The following is a 20231-nucleotide window of genomic DNA, read 5'->3' as shown; positions in this document are numbered from 1 at the left end:
ACTCTATTGTATAAATATACCACAATATATTATCTAATCACAATGAGACACCACTATACACCTATTTAAATGTCTAAAATCCTAATGAGTAAGCATATTAAATGTTGGCAAGGATATGGAGTAACTGGAATTCTCTCACATAGCTGGTGAGAATATAAAATGGAACAATAACTTTAGTAAACAGTTTAGCAGTTTCCTGAAATGTTAAACTCATACTCACCATATAACCCAGCCATTCCATTCGTAGGTATTCTTCCAAGAGAAACAAAACATATGTCCATACAAAGACTTGTTCATGAATGTTCACAGCATCTTTATTTATAATAGCCAAAAATAGAAACAACCCAAATGTCCATCAAAAGGTAAATCGATATACAAATTGTGGTATATCCATACAATGAAATGCTCCTTAGCAATAAAAAGGAATGAACTGTTGATACTTGCAAAAACATGGATATCACAAAATAAATATGCTGAGTGAAAGAATACATACAAAAAAAGAGTATCTGCTGCATAATTTCACTTATATAAAACTCTAGAAGATGCAAACTCATCTATAAAGACAGAAAGAAGATCACTGGTTGACAGAATTGGAGAAAGGGCATGAAATGGGTGGAAGGAGGGATTATAAACAGGCACGAGGAAACTTTTGGAATGGTGGAAATGTTATTTTAACTGTGGCATTATTTCACAGGCATAGACATATATTGAGGTGGGAGAATCAGGAGGTCAGGAGTTCGAGACCAGCCTGGCCAACACGGTGAAATCCCATCTCTACTAAAAATACAAAAATTAGCTGGGTATGGTGGGGGGTGCATGTAATCCCAGCTACTCAGGAGGCTGAAGCAAGAGAATTGTTTGAACCCGGGAGGCGGAGGTTGCAGTGATCCGAGATCGCACCACTGCACTCCAGCCCAGGCAACAGTGCGAGACTCCGTCTCAAAAAAAAAAAAGAAAAGTATGAAATTTTATACTTCTAATTTGTGCAGTTTATTGTATGTTGATTATACTTCAATAAAGCTATTCTTAAAAAGCTAGCACTGTGGCCAGGCGCGGTGGCTCAAGCCTGTAATTCTAGCACTTTGGGAGGCCGAGACAGGCAGATCGCAAGGTCAAGAGATCAAGACCATCCTGGCTAACACGGTGAAACCCTGTCTCTACTAAAAATACACAAAAAATTAGCCGGGCGTGGTGGCAGGCGCCTGTAGTCGCAGCTACTTGGGAGACTGAGGCAGGTGAATGACACGAACCCAGGAGGCGGAGCTTGCAGTGAGTCGAGATCGCACCACAGTACTCCAGCCTGGGCGACGGAGCAAGACTCCACCTCAAAAAAAAAAAAAAAAAAAAAAGCTAGCACTGTATTTAAATTACTCCTTACATTCTAACAGATTTTGTTTTATATATTTCAGGGTTATACTAGTGTCCAAAGTTTTATAACTATTTTCATTGTGAATTATGCCTTTTTGTTAAAAAATTACCGTCTGTAAATCATTTCACCTTAAATTTTATTTAGGCTAGTAGTAATTGCTCTTCTCTAGAATGTTTGCATTTTTCAAACATGCATATTTCCCTTTGGCCTGGAGTCTCCATCAGATATGACACTGGGCAAGTTATTTATCTGCCTCCATTTCCTTACCTGAAAAATGAGCAGCTTTCACAGGGTTGCTATGAAGATTAAATGAGTTAATATTTATTAAATATTTGAAACAGGGTTTGTAATCTTGACACTGTATTTGGGGACTGATAATCTGTTGTGGGGACTATCCTGTGCATTTTAGAATGTTCAGTAGAATCCTTGGTCTCTAACGTACTAGATGCCAGTAGCAGTCTCCTCCCAGTTGTGCCAACAAAAATATCTCCAGACGTTTCCAAATGTCCCCTGGGGAGCAAAACCCCCTCCAGTTAAGAACCAATAATTTAAAACAATCCCTGGGAGGTAATAAAGGCTACATCAGCATTTGTTAAATAAGTTGTTCTGTGGCAATTATTATGTGACCCTTTCTCCTTTCTGGGCCACTAGCCACTGCACCATGCAAAAGCCCAGTGGTATGTCAGAAGCCCCATTGCCACAGACTACTACTTAATGTGGCCATACTTACCCTGGGGTCTCCCAGCCCACTGCTTCAGATGCTGCTGATTCACAGCAGAGAGAGCTCACTTTCTGTCCCAAGCCCACCCCACCTCTAGCTCTCACCCCTCTAAATCAAACGTGTACAACCTGTGGCCCAGAACGGCGTTAAATGCAGCCCAACACAAATTCATAAACTTTCTTAAAATATAATGAGATTTTTTTGCAATTTTTTTTTTTTAGCTCATCAGCTAACATCAGTATTAGCGTATTTTATGTGTGGCCCAAGACAATTCTTCTTCCAATGTGGCCCAGGAAAGCCAAAAGATTGGACACCCTTGCTCTAAATGAAGGGTTATCATTAGGTTCTCCCATAATTTCTTCTATTTATTTCTTAGGGATCTGTTTTTTTGTTTCGTTTTGTTTTGTTTTGTTTTTCGAGATAGGGTGTCTCTCTCTCACCCAGGCTGGAATGCAGCGACACGATCTCGGCTCACTGCAACCTCTGCCTCCCAAGTTCAAGTGATCCTCCGACCTCAGCCTCCCAAGTAGTTGGGACTACAGGTGCGCACAACCACACCCGGCAAATTTTTTTTATTTTTTGTAGAGATGGGGTTTCACCATGTTTCCCAGGCTGGCCTCCACCTCCTGGACTCAAGCCATCTGCCTGCTTCTGCCTCCCAAAGGGCTGGGATTACAGGCATGAGCCACTGCACCCGCCGATAGTTTTGAAAAAGCAACATTGCAGGCCAGTTCTAATGTCCCCTTTCAGCATAACTCTTCCTGTGTGACAGTAAGTAGATGGTCCCTAGTACTGAGGCATACAGATAGCCTTCTTCCCTATTTCCAGGGCTCATTTAGGGCTGGTCCTATTTGGGGATCATCTTAAGTAGTTTGGGGAATGTGGGGAAGTCTGTGGAGGCTTACATAATTCCTAAGCCTCTATCCTTGATATTTTTAGGACTAGATCTCCTTAAAAACTGAACTTTTCTTCCCAAAAAGAAAAGATTTAGCTTTTCTCAGTCAAAAATTTGGAACAAACTGGATTTTACTAGAAAAACAATGTACTTAGGAACTCTTGGTAAGAACTAAAACATGTTTTTAAAAATCCTGCAAATTTTCTTACCACCACAGTATAAAAATACTAACAGCTTATAGATTTATTAATAAGTTAAATCTCTGAATCTTTGACCTTTGACAAACGTCAGTGTTATGCTTTCACTACAGATAGATGTTTACCTTTAGATTGCCTGATAAAGTATGCACAGTATATTGAAATCACTTGAGATAAAATTTTGCAAGGAGTCAGAAGGTTATAAATGCTTGACATACTTAAATTTAGGATCACTATTGTATCATAAAGGAGATTATATTTCACAGCTATCTGTTGTCTGGAAGCTGTCTAAATGGATGTGTTATTTGTTGACTTACGGAACTGGCAAGGATCAGAGCTCACATGCTTCGGCCTCCAACTCAATTCTGCAATCGGGGCCACATCATCACGGCCAAATGACCATCTTCCCCCTGCAATAAAAGAAGACTAAACTGCTCTACATGAAATAAGAAGAAAAGGCTGGGAGTATTTGCTCCTGAAGAAGAGGAAGAAAAGACGATAGGTAAAAAAGAATAAGTTGAAATTTTAAAGCCAGTTCCAAACTGGGGAGAAGAAAATTGCAACAAGGAATGATACCATCCTAAATATATAAACTGGTTTTACAAATTAATTTTTGAAAAAAATAAACCAAAAACACTACTCTCACAATAGAAAATTAGTAAAGTACATAAATATTCACATAGAATGAAAATTGGACTCTCTCTCTCTCTATATATATATATATTCAAGAAATTAAAGTTTACTAACAAGTAAAGGAATAAATGTAACAGAAAAAAAATCCAATTGACAAAAATTATTTTTAAATATTATCCAATGCTGCTCACCAGGGACAAGGAAACGGACACTCTCTTACACTGCTGGTGGTGGTATAAATTAATACTAAACAATACACATAAACACAAAATCATAGTCTTTTATATAGTATCATCATGGTTACAATACTAAGAAGGCTTGGGTTTTCAGAAATAGAGATACTAAAATCAAGACTGTAATAGAGAAAGGAATAGTAGAGAGTTACAGAATTACAATACTGAAATTATTTTCACTGCAGGAATTTCAACAAAGGTATTTTTTATTCATCTAAGTACATTTTCTTTTTTCAAGCTACAAATAAATTTATTCAATAACTGTCAGAAAAATTACCTTCATACAGACTACATCTTCTGAGTCTAATGCAGCACTATTATAAGACAAAGAGAGAGATTGATTGAACAATCCTATATGCCTGAAAACTAAAATAGTCTACTAAATAATACTTGTTTTAAAGCAGGAGGGAAATTTGTTAAAGACTTCAAGCTAAATAAAAGCAGTACCTGAAAAATGTATGGGCTGCAGCTATAACTAGATATAGAGGGAAACATTTTGATATTAATAACAAAACAATAATAAATATTTATTATTTTCTATGCGCCATGCCGTTAAGTTCTTCATACATTATCACATTGAAACTTTTAAATTTATTTTTCATTTATTTTTTAGAGACAGGGTCTTGCTATATTGCCCAGGCTGACCTTGAATTCCAGCATTCAAATGATCCTCCTGCCTCAGCTTCCCAAGTAGCTGGGACTACATAATTGTATTTTTATTGTAAAATAAATAACTATGGAAATAAAGCACATGTGTATTTTAAAGGATAAAGATAATAAAGCAAACACATGGGTAAACACATTTTTAGTGTGAAGGAAATATTGCCAAAACCTTAGAAACTTCCTGCGTAGCCCTCTTCCAATCACATACCCTTCCTCGCTCATGAAGATAAGCCACTATCCTGATTTTGATGCCCTTCCTTCATAATCATTCCACTATGTACACCCTAAAAATACATTGCTTAGCTTTGTCAGGTCTTTTAATTTTATTTAAATGAAATCATATGGAATTATTCTTTTGTAGCCTGCTTATTTTGCACAATTGTCTGTAAAAGTCATCCATGTTGCTGCATGTAGCTGCAGATCTTTTTATTGCAGTATCATATAAACACAATTAATTATGAATTCTACTGATGATAAATACTGAAGTTATTTTCATTTTAGGGCTGTTATGAATATCCTCACACTTGTCTTCTTGTGTATATGTGTAAGACTTTCTCTACTTTAAATATCTAGAAGTAGAACCACTGGATCTTAGGATGAACACACATTTAAATTTACTAAGTAATGTCACATGAGTCTCCAAAGTAGTTGAACCAATTTACATTCTCACCAGTAAGTGCTTAAGACTCACATTCTTAACCCCAGATATGATCACACTTTATATTTGCCAGTGTGGTGGGAGTATAAATTTCTTATTGTAGTTTAATATGAATTTCCTGATTAATAATGAGGTGAACATTTTTTCCTGTTTATTGGACATTCAAGTTTCTCTTTTATGAAGTACTTGTTCTCATGCTTTCTTCATTTCTCTATTGGATTTCTTTTTTCTTTTTTTGTAGGAAATATTTTTGTATATTAGGTATGAGTTTTTGTCAATTATATAATTTGCAATTATCTTCACCTAGTTTGTGACTTGTGCCTTTATGGTAGATTTAGAGAAAAGAAATTCTTCATATTAATGCAATTGAACTTATTAGTCATTTCCATTATGCTATGTGCTCATGTGTACATGTGTGTATAGCTTTTTAAACTCATTCCTATGTATTTCATATTTTTCTATGCTATTGTAAATGGTATATTTTTAAATTTTCATTTTTAACTGATATCTGCTGGTATATTAAAATGCAACTGATTTTTGTATACAGACTACATACAATTGAATTACAATGGGGTTATGTCCTGATAAACCTAAAGTAATGTGAAAATATCATGAGTCAAAAATGCATTTAATACCACAATAAACCCATTATAATGTCAAAAAACTAAGTCAAACCATTGTAGGTTGAGGATGGTCAGTAGTGGTTTTCATATCCAACTAACGTTCCAAATTCTTATCTCTAAAAAATATTTTCAGTCTGGGAAACATGCCGAGACCCCATCTCTACAAAAAATTGAAAAATTTGTCAAGCATAGTGGTGTGCCTGTGGTCCCAGGTACTCTGGAGGCTGAGGCAGGAGGATCACTTGAGCCCAAGAGATGGAGGCTGTAGTGAGGCCATGTTTGTGCCACTCCACTCCAGCCTGGGCAACGGAGCAAGACGCTGTCTGAGAAAAAAAAAAAAAAAAAAGTAAATATGTATACAGTTCTTTTGGATGTTCCATGTAGATAATGAAATCATCTATGGAGGAGTTTTGTTATTTGCCCCCAGTCCTAATATCTTTAATTTCTTTATTGACTATGTGGGCTAGCTCCAGTATGATGACCAACAGAATTGGTAGTAGCCATCCTTGGCAAGTTCCTCAGTCTTGGGAATGCTATGAACTTGCACCATTAAGAGTGATGTTTGATGTCTGCAGTATTGTTGTCTGTAGATACCCCTTGCCAGGTTTAAGTAAATTGCCTTGTATTCCTAATTTGTTTGCTTTTTCCTTTAGTCACAAATGGGTGGCGACGTCTAACAAATGATTTCCTGCATCTATTAAGATGATCATATGATTTTTCTCCCTTAGAATGTTAATATGTTAATTTGATGTTTTAATATTTATTGAGTTCAAAATCCTTTTTTTTTTTTTGAGATGGAGTCTCACTCTGTCTCCCAGGCTGGAATGCAGTGGCCCAATCACAGCTCACTGCAACCTCCACCTCCTGGGTTCAAGCAGTTCTCCTACCTCAGCCTCACGAGTAGCTGGGATTACAGGCACGCACCACCACACCCAGATAATTTTTGTATTTTTAGTAGAGATGGGGTTTCGCCATGTTGGCCAGGCCTGGTCTCAAACTCCTGAACTCAGGTGATCCGCCTGCCTCGGCCTCTCAAAGTGCTGAGATTACAGGCATGAGCCACTATGCCCGGCCTCAAAATCCTTGCTTTGTAACACTCCGATCATTGGTTCATATAAGCCATCTTTTTTTTTTTTTAATAATAAACACTGTGAACCCAATATAGGAACTAGAAAACTGACATTTTTATACAGCTATGTGATCTTCCCTCCATCCCATCCCCCACCTCCCACACTCAAAATATTTCCTGAATCTTGCAATCACTCATATCTATGTCTCTCTATAAATAATAGATATGCACACAGATATAGATATATTCCTGAAGAGTATGTGGCTTAGTTTAAGTTGCTCTTTGAATATTAAGCATATTTGACCTTTTGGAACTTAATTATTTCACGAATATTAAGCATATTTGACCTTTTGGAACTTAATTATTTCATTCAATTTTATGTAGTAGAATTTTTGAATATAGATATTGTTCAATCATTTTGTAGCCATATAATATTCACTTGAGAATGTGCTTTATCCATTCCCCTGTCCATGGGCATCTGAATCATTTCCAGGTTTCTGCTTTATCAAATAATGCTGCTATAAACTTTTTGTACATTTCTCCTAGCATATATTTTCAAGTTTCTCCTGAACCTAGAGGTGGACGTGCTTGGCAGATGAGCATACAAATGGTTAACTATTAAGATCATGCTAAACTGTCACATAAAATGGCGGCATCAATGTACATTCCCACCAACAAACTGTGTGATACGACTGATTCACATCCTCTCCAACTCTTGGTACTGTCAAACCTTTGATTTTTGACATTGGAATAGGTATGAAATGGTTGTCATACTGTAGCCTGATGTTATGTGTTGTTCACATTTTTTTTTTTTTTTTTTTTTGAGATGGAGTCTCGCTCTGTCGCCCAGGCTAGAGTGCAGTGGCACAATCTCGGCTCACTGCAAGCTCCGCCTCCCGGGTTCACGCCATTCTCCTGCCTCAGCCTCTCCGAGTAGCGGGACTACAGGTGCCCGTCACCACGCCCAGCTAATTTTTTGTATTTTTAGTAGAGACGGGGTTTCACCGTGGTCTCGATCTCCTGACCTCGTGATTCGCCCGCCTCGGCCTCCCAAAGTGCTGGGATTACAAGCGTGAGCCACCGCGCCCGGTCGTTCACATTATTTTCTTATCTTTTCCCTGTTTGCAGCACTTGAATGTTTTTCATTCCTGATACTGGCTATACGTCTTCTTTTTCCCTGAGCCATCTTGCCAAAAGTTTCAGTTTTATTATTCCTTTTAGCTTACTTGCTATTCTCTACTGAACATGCTCTACTGAATATTCATTTTCTATTTCATTAATTTTTGCTCATGACTTTAACATTCTCTTCACTTTTATTCCTTCCTAATATAGGATTTATAGCTATAATTTTCCCTCAAAGTCCTGTTTAGCTGCACCCTAAAAGTTTTTATCTGTAGCATTTCCATGATCCTTCAATTTAAAATATTTTCTAATTTCTATTTAAATTGATTTATGACCTGAATTTTATTTGAAACCATATAAAATTTTTCAAGTTACTCTTTAATTGTTGAGTTGTAGCTTAATTGCATTGTTCTCATAACATTGAATGATTCCAATTTTCTAATATTTGTTGTAATTCTTTATCATGTGCCTGAAAAGAAGGTTTAACTTCAACTTCGTGGAGACAGTGCTCTATGTGTAAGCTCATTAGGACAAGTTTGTTAGAGGGAAATTATTAGTTCTCAATACATGTATTAGAAAATAGGAAAAGCTGAAAAATAACTAAGCACAACTGAAGACATAAGCAAGAGACAGAGTACACCCAAAGAAACAAAAAGAAAGAAAATAAGAAAAGATAGAACCCAAGAAAAAATAATGGAATGGTATAGAAAAAAAAAGGTTAATACTATCAGAAGCTTCTTCTAGAAAAAGACTATTGCTGATAACCTCAGGAAATAACAGTTTAACAAAATAAAAATAGAATGCAAGCAAACAAAATATACTTAAATAAGGGAACAAATTATAGCTATAATAAAGACTTTAAAAGTAGTTTTATTATAAAACGCCTATAGCCAAATATTTTTGAAAACCTACAATAAATAGAATGAAAAACTATATTACCAATAAAATTAGCATAACATAAAATAGGAAACTTGAATAGACAACCATGAAAAATTGAAATAGTGTTACCCAATGATCTTACAGGGAGTCCCACTGAACTGAAACAGAGTATTTCTATGTTATATAAATTTAGCCAAAATTAGAAAAATTGTGGAAACTACCCAATTCATTTTTCAGTTTGGTACAATCTTTAAAACTATCTGATGAGGACAGCAAAGAAAATTATAGGCCAATTTCACTAACAAACATAGAAGGAAATCCACTCAATAAAATATGAGCTAACAGAATCCAATCAGGTGTTTGAGAAAAATAACACTAATAATACTTATTAGGTTTTATTCTAGAAATGCAAAGATAATTTAATATCAGAAAACCTATTAACATATTTCACCACAGGAATGTATTAAAGAAGAAAATACACGATTATTTCAATAGACATAAGAAAGGCATTTGATAAAGTTCACATTCAATTAAGATTTTTAAAAACTTTTTAACCTTGAAGGCTAGAAAGAAAAGAACTTTCTTAACTTTTTGAAGGCTATCTATCAATGCCCTATAGCAAACATCATAATTAAGGGAGAAACTTTTGATGTACTTCTTTTTAAGTCCAGTAAGATAAAAACGCCACCACCATAGCTACTGCTCAATATACTATATGACATTCTGGCTAATATAAGACAAGAAGAAGAAACAAGTTAAAACAATTGGAAGAGAAGAGAGTGTGTTCATTATTTGAAGCTGACCTGATAATCCACATAGAAAACCCAAGATAATTACCATCCAACTAAAAGGCATTATTAAAAAATTAAGGCATAGTACAAAAATCACAATAAGAAAAACAGTAGCATATGATCAAAGACTAATGGAATAGAATTTAAAAGCTGAGAAAGAGACCCATATGAAAACCTGGTGTATGATACAGGTCATATCACAAGCCAGTGGAGAAAGGATAAATATTTTGGAAATGGGGATAGGAAAATTGGTATACTCCCTGGAAAATATTAAGTTGGATCCTTACCTCACATAATCTCCAAATGTGGACTTCAGATGTATTAAAACCAAAACGTGAAAAGCAAAAGTAAAATAAAAAGCAAATAAAAGTTTATATAAATTATCTTCATGATCTTGATGTAGAGAACTACAAATATTAACAATGGTCTTCTCTGTGCAGAATTGTTTTCTAAGGTATTCACCTGTTATTTTATAATCAGAAAAAAATGACCTACAAAAAAATACATGCACTTGTAATATTATTCTTCACTGTGGAGCAAGGATATTTCATCCAGCATCAACTTGACCCACACAAAATACTCCCAAAGATCTTGATCCTCTTCTAAATTTACTGAGTGGGCTTCTGGTTACTAATTCAATTTGCCAGTGCCCTCACGCTGGAAAAAGGAATGCTCCCTACAACATACATTAATATGGTATTTTGGTCATTAGAAAATAAGATCTCAATGTAAATTGATCAGCATTCTGAATTAACACATCAGTCCCTGTGTGTTTGGTTGGAATAAGTTCCTCCTCAAGGGATTAGACCACTGTTGATATACTGAAATCAAACTTCTGGGCCTGTAGCATGAAGCCTAAAATTTAGGCACCAACTGAGATGCTGCTCTAGAGTCTCTGAGTTGACCAGTTGGCCCATCACCCTCAATGATATCTATCCCTGATTGATCATTACTCTTTATCTGCAATAAGTACTGGCCAGAATTAAGACTGTAAAAATCTTTCACTCATCTATTTACTCATTCACTAAGCGAACATTTACTAGGGCCCTATTAGAGCCTAGCGTGTCCCCTTTCTTAGCTCACCATGCTTCATCCAAGTTGATTTTCTGATAGTTCCAAGAATACACTAAGTTATTCGCTACCACAAGGCCATTGTTCTCTGTGCCTCCTACAGCCTTCTTCCCATGTTCCTGGACTACACTGTCACCTTATCAAGGCACCTGCGCTAACCATCCATTTTAAAGTAGCCTTTCTCCTCCTCAGCACCCACCATCATTTGTCTTTCCCACAGCATCTTTCTGTTTCATATCACAATTCTTTATTTACTTATGTATTGTCTAGCTTGCTCATTAGAACATAAACTCTATGAGGGTAGGGATATGTCTAAGTCCTTGCTAGATCCCTAATTTTTACAATACTCAACACAAACTAGAATCCTCAATAAGTATGAATTAAGTAAAACAATGAATTCTTAATCAAAAATTTTCTATCAAATAATATCTAATTTAATTCTGCAGAAATTTGGGTGTGTGCTATCCCACTTAAGTAGTTTAAGCTATATATTTTCAAAGAAGAAATTTCCAAAGCATGGACCATTCTCCCATATAACTTGAGAACTTTTTAAAAATCAATTGTCTACAACATCCCATTTCCAAGAGTCTTTCAGTAACTCAGTGTATAAAAGCATATGTCATGCTTTTCTCAAAAAACTGGTATTAACCACAGGAAACACATATCTATATTATTCAAACCTAAACTAGATTTAGGATTTAATTCAAATAAAATTATTTATAAAATTTTCAGATAATATCTGAAACTCTAAAATAATTTTAAAACTCATACCTGTTCCTTCTCCCCATCCATCCTCAGAAAAGCAATGTTTGAACATCAGACTTCATGGCTAAAGGTCACAATTAACCACTTCAGAACATCAAAAGTGGAAAACCAAAGGTCAAATAACCAAAGAATCTGCAGCATTCCTAGAAAGACTGTATAAAGTCAGCAGTAGTGTGAAACACATGAACAAGGTATCTTCATTAATGCTCTGATCATTAACAGACCGTATAATTTTATTAAACTAGATTCTACAAGGCTTTTTTCGAGATTTCTGAAGTGCTTTCATTTAATAACTTGCAAAACAAGAATAATTTTAGTAGTATAGCATGTCATTTCTCTCTCTCTTCTGATGCTGCAGGAGAGGGTTTCAGACAAAAGTCCCAGGCATAAATACACCAGAGTCCCAAACTCCAACAGAGGGACTGATATATGCCCCAGATGAAGTCTGAGTGTTTTTAAATCAATTTAAAGAACATTATTGGATTTTTATGTAGAAAATACAGACATAACTGAATTTTTCACAACACTAAATGTATTCAATTTAAAGTGCCTGTCCTTTATTATGAAATTCTGTCCTTTGTGTTTTAAAATGTCTTTTCTTTTATGAAATGATGGGGATAGCAGGTGGTGTTTTTAACATCCGTATTTGGCAAAATAAAGGTTGGCAACTTCTAGAGAGTACCCAAATAATGTTTAAAAAAATGTACTATTCACAAAACCCAAAGCTGTGTTAAACAAATATTGATGGCCTAAAGAAGGAACAAGGTTTTCTAGGAAGAGTTGGCCCTGAGGCATGTAATGCCAGTCCCACATTTCTGGAAGCTCATATTTCAACAAAAATAGCTGAACAGTGGCAACCTTTGCTCCTATTCCACTTTAGCGAAGCTAAGATTTTTCTTCATAGTGTCCTTAAGATCTATGCTATCCTTCAATTCTGAAATTGTCTGCTAGCTGTTACTTATAAACAAAATGATTGGGCTATCATTTTCACAAAAAAATTTGATGACAGAATAAGGTAGAATGATCTAACAAGGTATCTTAGAGCCCATAGGAGGGTAAAGATAAGAAAATGCATAAGAAAAACAAATGATTTGGGGAAAGATAGTATAACCAAGATGAGTGAAAGTATAAAACTGCATGCAGTCTCTAATTTAACAATTCTATTGCTCAGTATGAATTGTAAGCTGTTTAAGTGGAATTCAAAATGGAAGTTTTTCCACAGAAACAAAACAGGGCTAGGTTCCAAGGCAACCTACATGGGCCTATTAATTTAGATTATCCAAGGAGTACACCTAACTCAGAATTCAGCAGCATCTCTTTCCCCATTTCATGACTAAATGTGGAGGTAAGAAGGCAACATGCTCCTAAAACGTATTAATTTGTTAAATTTCCTTTATCTGTAAACCAAAACTGCAATTCCTTATACAACTTTGATGATGACAGAAAAGAAAGCACCTCCCTAAATTGTCCACTTCCTGTTACTCCACGTTGAGAAACAAAAGGAATTTACTCTTCCTAAGGGCACAAGCAAGGGTCCCAGAGTTCAGTTCCTCCAAGCTGGTCCCATTACATATTGGTCCTAAAACAGAATCATTCTGAAAATGGATCATGGAAAATTATGCACCTTTGTGTGTGCACATGTATGGGTGTGTATGTGATAAAATACACATCACATAAATTTACCTTTTTGTCATTTTTAAGGGTACAGTGCAGTCACATTAAGTATAGTTACACTGTCATATAACCAAAATCATGTTTCTTATCCTGGATCCCCAAGGATTCTGCAGGCTGCTCACAGTACGCTTTCATTTGTACAATAACATATTTTGTTCCACACTCTTGGAGCACCTGCTCCACAGACTTGTTTGCTGTAGCCTAGCCAGTGGTATAACCTGGGTGATTAAATTGCTAAACTGATTAAATTACCCTGAAGACCAAGCTGTCTCAGGTCCTGTGCATTCAACTTGACATGTCAACTGTGAAATGCTTGTGTTCTAGTGGAATGAAAACTTACAATCCCCCCACGATTTTTTTTTTCTTTGAAACAATGTCTCACTCTATTACCCAAGCTGGAGTGCAGCAGGGCAATCATGTCTCACTGCAGCCTTGACCTCCTGGGCTCAGGAAATCTTCTTGCCTCAGCCTCCCAGGCTCAAGTGATCTTCTCACCTCAGCCTCCTGATAGCTGGGACTACAAGCGCACTATGCCCAGTTAATTTTGGGGGTTGTTTTTATAGAGATAAAGAAATTTTGAAGCCACAGCAGTCCTTTACACAATAGAAAATTGCTCAACCAGAGAAGAATTCTTCATTTATTTTACTACCATGGCTATCTATACTTCACTATGAGCCACATAAAATTAAATGCTTTGTTCAAATAATTAAAACTCAACTAATTTTCACAATAGACATTCAGCATACAGCTGGCCCTCTATACCTGCGGGTTCCACATCCGTGGCTTCAACCATTTGTGGATCAAAAATATTTTTCTAAAAAATTGTGTCTGTACTGAATATGTACACTTTTTTCCTTGTCATTATTCCCTAAACAATACATTAACACAACTATTTACATAGCATTTATATTGTACTTGTTATTATACAATAACTAATCTAGAAATGATTTAAAGTATCCAGGAGGATGTGCTTAGGTTTTATGTAAATACTACACCATTTTATATCAAGGAATTCAGCATCCATGGATTTGGGTATCTGCAGGAGGTCCTGGAACCAATCCCCCATGGATACCAAGGGACAATTGTATTTATCAATAGATACCTAGCATAATAACTTTTGTCCTCATCAGCAGATATAGAACATAACAGCCTTTGTCCTCATAAGCAGATATGAAATAGAACAGTTTTTGCCCTCATCAATCTGCTACATAAGGCTTATCCTTGCAACAACCAATTTTCCATTGTCCCTGCTACTTAATTTTTCAAAATGTTACAGCATTTGAGTGAACCTGGGACATTCATGCACTACGACAAAGCAATCAATATGACAAAACTGCACTTGAACATTACGACTATTATTTGTTCTTCAAGGCATACACATACAAGAACAGCAGTTCACGCAAAGCAAACTATCAATTTCCCTTTAAATTTGTAAGCTGGTTTCTTAACAGAGATATATTGTTTTGTAAATGAGAAAACACAGGTGTCTCAGGATTCATTCTCCTCTCCTATGGCTAAACTGCTAAAAAAATGGAGATCTTTCTTGCCCACATACTCAGTACCATGGCTAAGAGCACTCAAAGAACACTGACTTTAGACTATCAGGAAAGGACATACGGTCCCCAACTTACAGTTTGACTTACGACTTTTCTGTTTCTTTTTTTAGCTTTAAGAGACCATTTATTAATTTTAAGTATTTATGACTCATGGGTTAAAATATTTATCAATTTAATACCAATAGGTAATTTTGTTTGAAAGAGGCTTCAACTGTTATCTTTACCACTTTTATTACCAACGGGAGAGAATTCTACGTTACCTTTCTAACTTTTTACATTCTCTTTTGTAGATGTTTGGAACCACAGTATCTGGCTATCTTAGGAAATGTCAATGACAGCCCATTAACAAACAGGCTTTCCAGAAAGTTTCCCATCACTGAAAAGTAGTCCTACTGACTTTCTTAGCCACTACCACATTCAGCTTGTAAATAACCTATTGTGAGAAGCACATTCCAATAATGATGACGTTGAGTGACCTCAAGTGTATACCAATATTATTCCAGTGAAAAAGCTTAGATACTAACAGTGTTTAAATTGAAAACTAATTGTAATCTCTTCGAGAAATACAATAATGGGGAACATGAAGGCACAGCAAAGACTATTTATAATGTATGAAGGAGACCCGATACTTACTTACACCTAAATAACAAACAAAACCCCCTTCAGGCTAAATAGTTCTTTGTACACATTTTATTAAAGCCCAAATGAAAATATTTTTAAGCTTTAAGAAAATTATCAAAAACTACTTTCTCTATAATTTGTGTCTTGCATGGTTCTAAAAAGTTCATAATGCTATAATTTGTTACTTAATTTTATGTGAATTTTTTTTTAAATATCTCCATGCATATCTTGTTGACTTTTTTTTTTTTTTTTTTTTTTTTTTTTTTGAGATGGAGTCTTGCTCTGTCGCCAGGCTGGAGTGCAGTGGCCCCATCTTGGCTCACTGCAACCTCCACCTCCCAGGTTCAAGCGATTCTCCTGCCTCAGTCACCCGAGTAGCTGAGACTACAGGCCTGCACCACCACGTCCAGCTAATTTTTTGTATTTTTAGTACAGACGGGGTTTCACCATGTTGGCCAGGATGGTCTCAATCTCTTGACCTCGTGATCCTCCCGCCTTGGCCTCCCAAAGTGCTGGGATTACAGGCATGAGCCACCACACCTGGCCTTGTTGACATTTCTTTAACTCACGAATACCTTGACATGCTATCTAGAGAAACTGCTCCTATATACTTATTAATTATGGAGGATTCAAGCAATTCTGAGTTTTTATAGCATCCTCAAACTGAAAAAGCTTCAAAATTAGCCATTTTTTCTTAATTATTTATGTATTTAAGAAATAGAGACAAGCTCTTGCTATGTTGCCCAGGTTGGTCTAAAACTCCTGGCCTCAAGCAGTCCTCCCACCTCAGCCTCTCACAGTGCTGGAATTACAGGCATGAGCCACTGTGCCCAGCTAAAACAAGCCAATTTAATGCCCTTAAGCAATCAAAATGTAATGCTAAGGAAAATAAAACAATACAAGCCAAAACTGGAGTGCAAAAGCAAAAACCTTTTTGCTATAGATTTGTGAACTAATGGGATCCTTTCCCAAGGGCATGCTAGAAATATAAAAAGTGAAATGACAAAAACTTCCCATGTTTCTATCCTTCATTAGGCAACTTCTTATCCTATTTCAGTTTCCTGAAACATCCCTGGTTAAGACTCTTGTGATTAAAAAGACAAAAACAAGTGTTAATATAAGTCCATCAGATTCCTCATTAAATCTGAAGTCACACACCAGAGACCAGTGGTCTGAAGGACAGTAGCCAGTTGGATCCAATCTGTTCTTTGGTGAGCAGATCAAGAGCTGACCTTACATTTAGAGCATGTTTAGAATACCAGATGTAATCCAGGGTGTGCCTGCCCTCCCCTGGGGTCCAGATCTTCCTGCCAGTATATAGGGGTTCTGACTGCCCACCAGCACTCAGGGGCTTGTAGGCACTATTCAGGTTGAGGCTGGGGGAGGCAAAGTGTTTCTAGGCCTCTTGTGTTGGTTCTGCATTGAAGTCCCCTCAAACAACAAGGGGAATCTTGGCCCTTGAGTGACATTTTGCAGGTTCTGAAGGTCACAGCCTTGAGCTGATCAAAATCACTCCCAGCCAGTGTGTGCTTTTACATGGGTGACACCGATGCAGAACTGTTGGTCTGACTCCTTGCACTCTAGGAACTGTGCAATGGCCACCTGATTCGTTTTCAATGTCATGGCCATCAGCCTAATATTGGCACTGTTCACTACCTTGATTTGGTTTTGGAGGAAAAATTAGGCACAGCTGTCTGGTCCACTGCTGTGTTCTGTACCTAGACAAGATGACCAGGGCTTGGGGGAAAAAAAATGTGCCTTGATAACCCAGCCTCCTGAGGAGTGGTTGGAAGGTTTCAAAATACTGTTCTACCTCTTGGAAGCACAATATATCAGGCTGGTAGAATAGGATTTCTTCTAGCGTGAGAAGCTTCCTTTCTTCTCACTTGAGTGCTTCAACACGGCATTGTACAAAGTTTTCTTTGTCTTTCCAAGAGCTTGGTCGAAGTTGTTCCATTGCATGACTCTTTAACAGGTAGGTAGTTACTGGGGTCTGTCCCCAGATCCACAAAACCTCTCTGGAACCAGGGAGGTTAAGTATCCAGGACAGCCCTGCATTCCTCAAAAAGCTGCTCTTCAGGATCTATGGGCTCCAGATGTTCTAGGTCAGGTAATAGCAAACACTCTGGGTGCAGGAGGCAGCACTGCTGTTCAGTGTCTTGGCGAGAGCACCAGTCTGCTCATACTATTTCAATCGTACTTCGACTACCCATACAACGGTTCTGCTTTTCACCTTCTTTACAGTATTAAGTTACATGATATATTCAACACTTTATTATAAAATAGGCTTTCTGTTAAGATGATTTTGCCCAACTATAGGCTAATGTAAGTGATCTGAGCACATTTAAGGTAGGCTAGGCTAACATGTTTGGTAGGCTGAATTTATTAAATGCATTTTTTACTTAATAGTTTCAACTTACAATGGGTTTGCTGGGATGTAACCCCACTGTAAGTCAAAATGCATCTGTACTGATTCATTCACCTTGAGTTTAATGGGGGGAAATACATCTGGACGATCCTAAGAACATAGCTTGCAGGACAATTACTGCACAGAACGAACCACCAAATGAGAGGCCTCCCAAGAGCACTAGAATGGCAAGCTCTACTAAGCAAATATACTGATCATTTTTCAAGCTGTAGTTCTATTTAAACCAATTTGCACTGCAGTTCATTTCACAGAAATTACTTCATAGCTTCAGGAATCCCCTGTGAAATCCTAAATACCAGCACTACAAATTTAAACTTAACTTAAAAATAATGAACTAATCACTGAACCAGCATGTCTTCATATATACCTGTACTAGACTGGTTTTGCTTAACTCACAGGCTGCCAGTTATTTTCTTAAAATTCAACACAAGCTCCATTAAAGGACAATAGAATTAGCTACACAATTAAGATACAGAAGACAGCATTAAAGCAGTAACACCAGGAGTTAAAAATTTTTAAACTGGCTTGAACAGTTAAACTGGTGAATAAACCAGCTAGCTGTGTGGAAGAAACCTTGAGGCATTAATAGCAGTATCTGGTTCCTACGAACCTTTCTTAAGCCCAGTGTTTTCTTATCTATCATCACATTAGAATTTAACATTCCTGAAAGCCAAGTAAGGGCAGAGACCCTTTTGCCAAATTTAGTTGGAAACACTAAACCAAGTCAAGGTCACACCATTAGTGAAGTTTACTACAGTCCTCAGCACAATGTAGGCAGTCATAGGCATTAAGTGAACGCTGATTTAAGATAGTGCCTCCAGCCTCATAACTAATCATAGTACCCTCTATTACCAATATTCATTAGCTATCATTACAAGATGCTCACTGTGCTGAGCTCAGAACTGTATGAATAGCATTTAAATTAATTCTAACAACAATTCATTAAGTAACGTTATTAACCTCATTTTACAGATACGGAAACTGAGACTTAGAAAAGCAACTTGCCAAAGTCACTCAGTATGTCAGGAGCCTGAACTTGAATTAAGAGTTTGATTCAAGAGCCCTGTTCTTAACTACAGTTGACCCCTGAACAACATGGGGGTTGGGGTGCCAAACCTTTGTGCAGGCAAAAATCTGTGTATAATTTTTGACTCCCGCAAAACTTAACTACTAATAGCCTACTACTGACCAGAAGCTTTACTGATAATATAAATAGTCAATTAACATAGATTTTGTATGTTATATGTAATAGATAATATGTTTTTTATACAAACATAAGGAACAATATATATGTTACACTCTTACAATAAAAGTAAGCTCTCAGAAAAGAAAATGTTAAGAAAATCTTAAGGAAGAGAAAATAAATTTACTATTCATTAAGTGGAAGTGGGTCATCATAAAGGTTTTCATCCTCATGATCTTTACATTAGTGGACTGAGAAGGAGAAAGGGGAGGCGTTGGTCTTGCTGTCCCGGAAGTGGCAGAAGCAGAAGAAAATCTGCATGTAAGTAGACCTCTGCAGTTCAAACCTGTGTTGTCCAAGGGTCAACCGTACCACCCAATCCTGCCTTCCAAGCCACTGAAGTTGGTGCATGAGCGAAAACCCATGCCATTCCAGAAAGAAGTGGTCAAAAAGATCAGCAGACTTATGTTTTCATAAATTCATTCTTAGTAGACTCATGAATTTCAGTCTTAATTCACTCATTTGGAAAAAGTTACACTACAATCCCTCTCTCCACTGATACAGCTATAGTATAGGTAACACAACTTAGTACATGTTAAAATGTTACTCAGATGAAAATATTATGGGGTTATTCTGATCTACTAGCTAGTGATCTATCTGTAACTATCACACATCAGGATCACGCTACCATATTCATATCTGTAACAGAATAGAAATGTAATTTGACATCACCACAGAAGTCTTCTCACCTAGTGGTTCTCAAGGAAAGGAAAGTAACCTGTGGGCCTTTCCCAATTCTGATTTGTCTTCAAGGGGAATTTGTCAGAATGAAGTGCACAAAGCAATGAGATGTGTTCTACAGATGATTCTATTGCACACTCTGGCTAGGAAATCACCTTAGTACTGTGGTCTAGAATATGTAAACTTAGGAATTAGTATGTTCGAATTGAAATCCTTTCTCAGCTACTTACTGACCATTAGAACTAGGGCAACAAGCTATTTACATTCTGTAAACCATGCAGTCACTGCTGTGCATACAAATAAGCCCTAATTATTACTTGCAATAAACCTTAGTTACAG

The 20231-nt window shown here is 36.7% G+C and overlaps 1 pseudogene; it reads right to left on the bottom strand.

Moving 5' to 3' along the window:
• Positions 1-7250: 7250 nt before the first annotated feature.
• Positions 7251-18629, bottom strand: LOC129478574 (nocturnin-like; annotated as a pseudogene).
• Positions 18630-20231: the final 1602 nt, after the last annotated feature.

Source organism: Symphalangus syndactylus, chromosome 3 (assembly GCF_028878055.3).
Source record: "Symphalangus syndactylus isolate Jambi chromosome 3, NHGRI_mSymSyn1-v2.1_pri, whole genome shotgun sequence".
In the NCBI taxonomy this organism is placed as follows: Eukaryota; Metazoa; Chordata; class Mammalia; order Primates; family Hylobatidae; genus Symphalangus; species Symphalangus syndactylus.
Note: the sequence above shows the minus strand (reverse complement) of the source record. Positions and strands in the feature narration are given on the sequence as shown.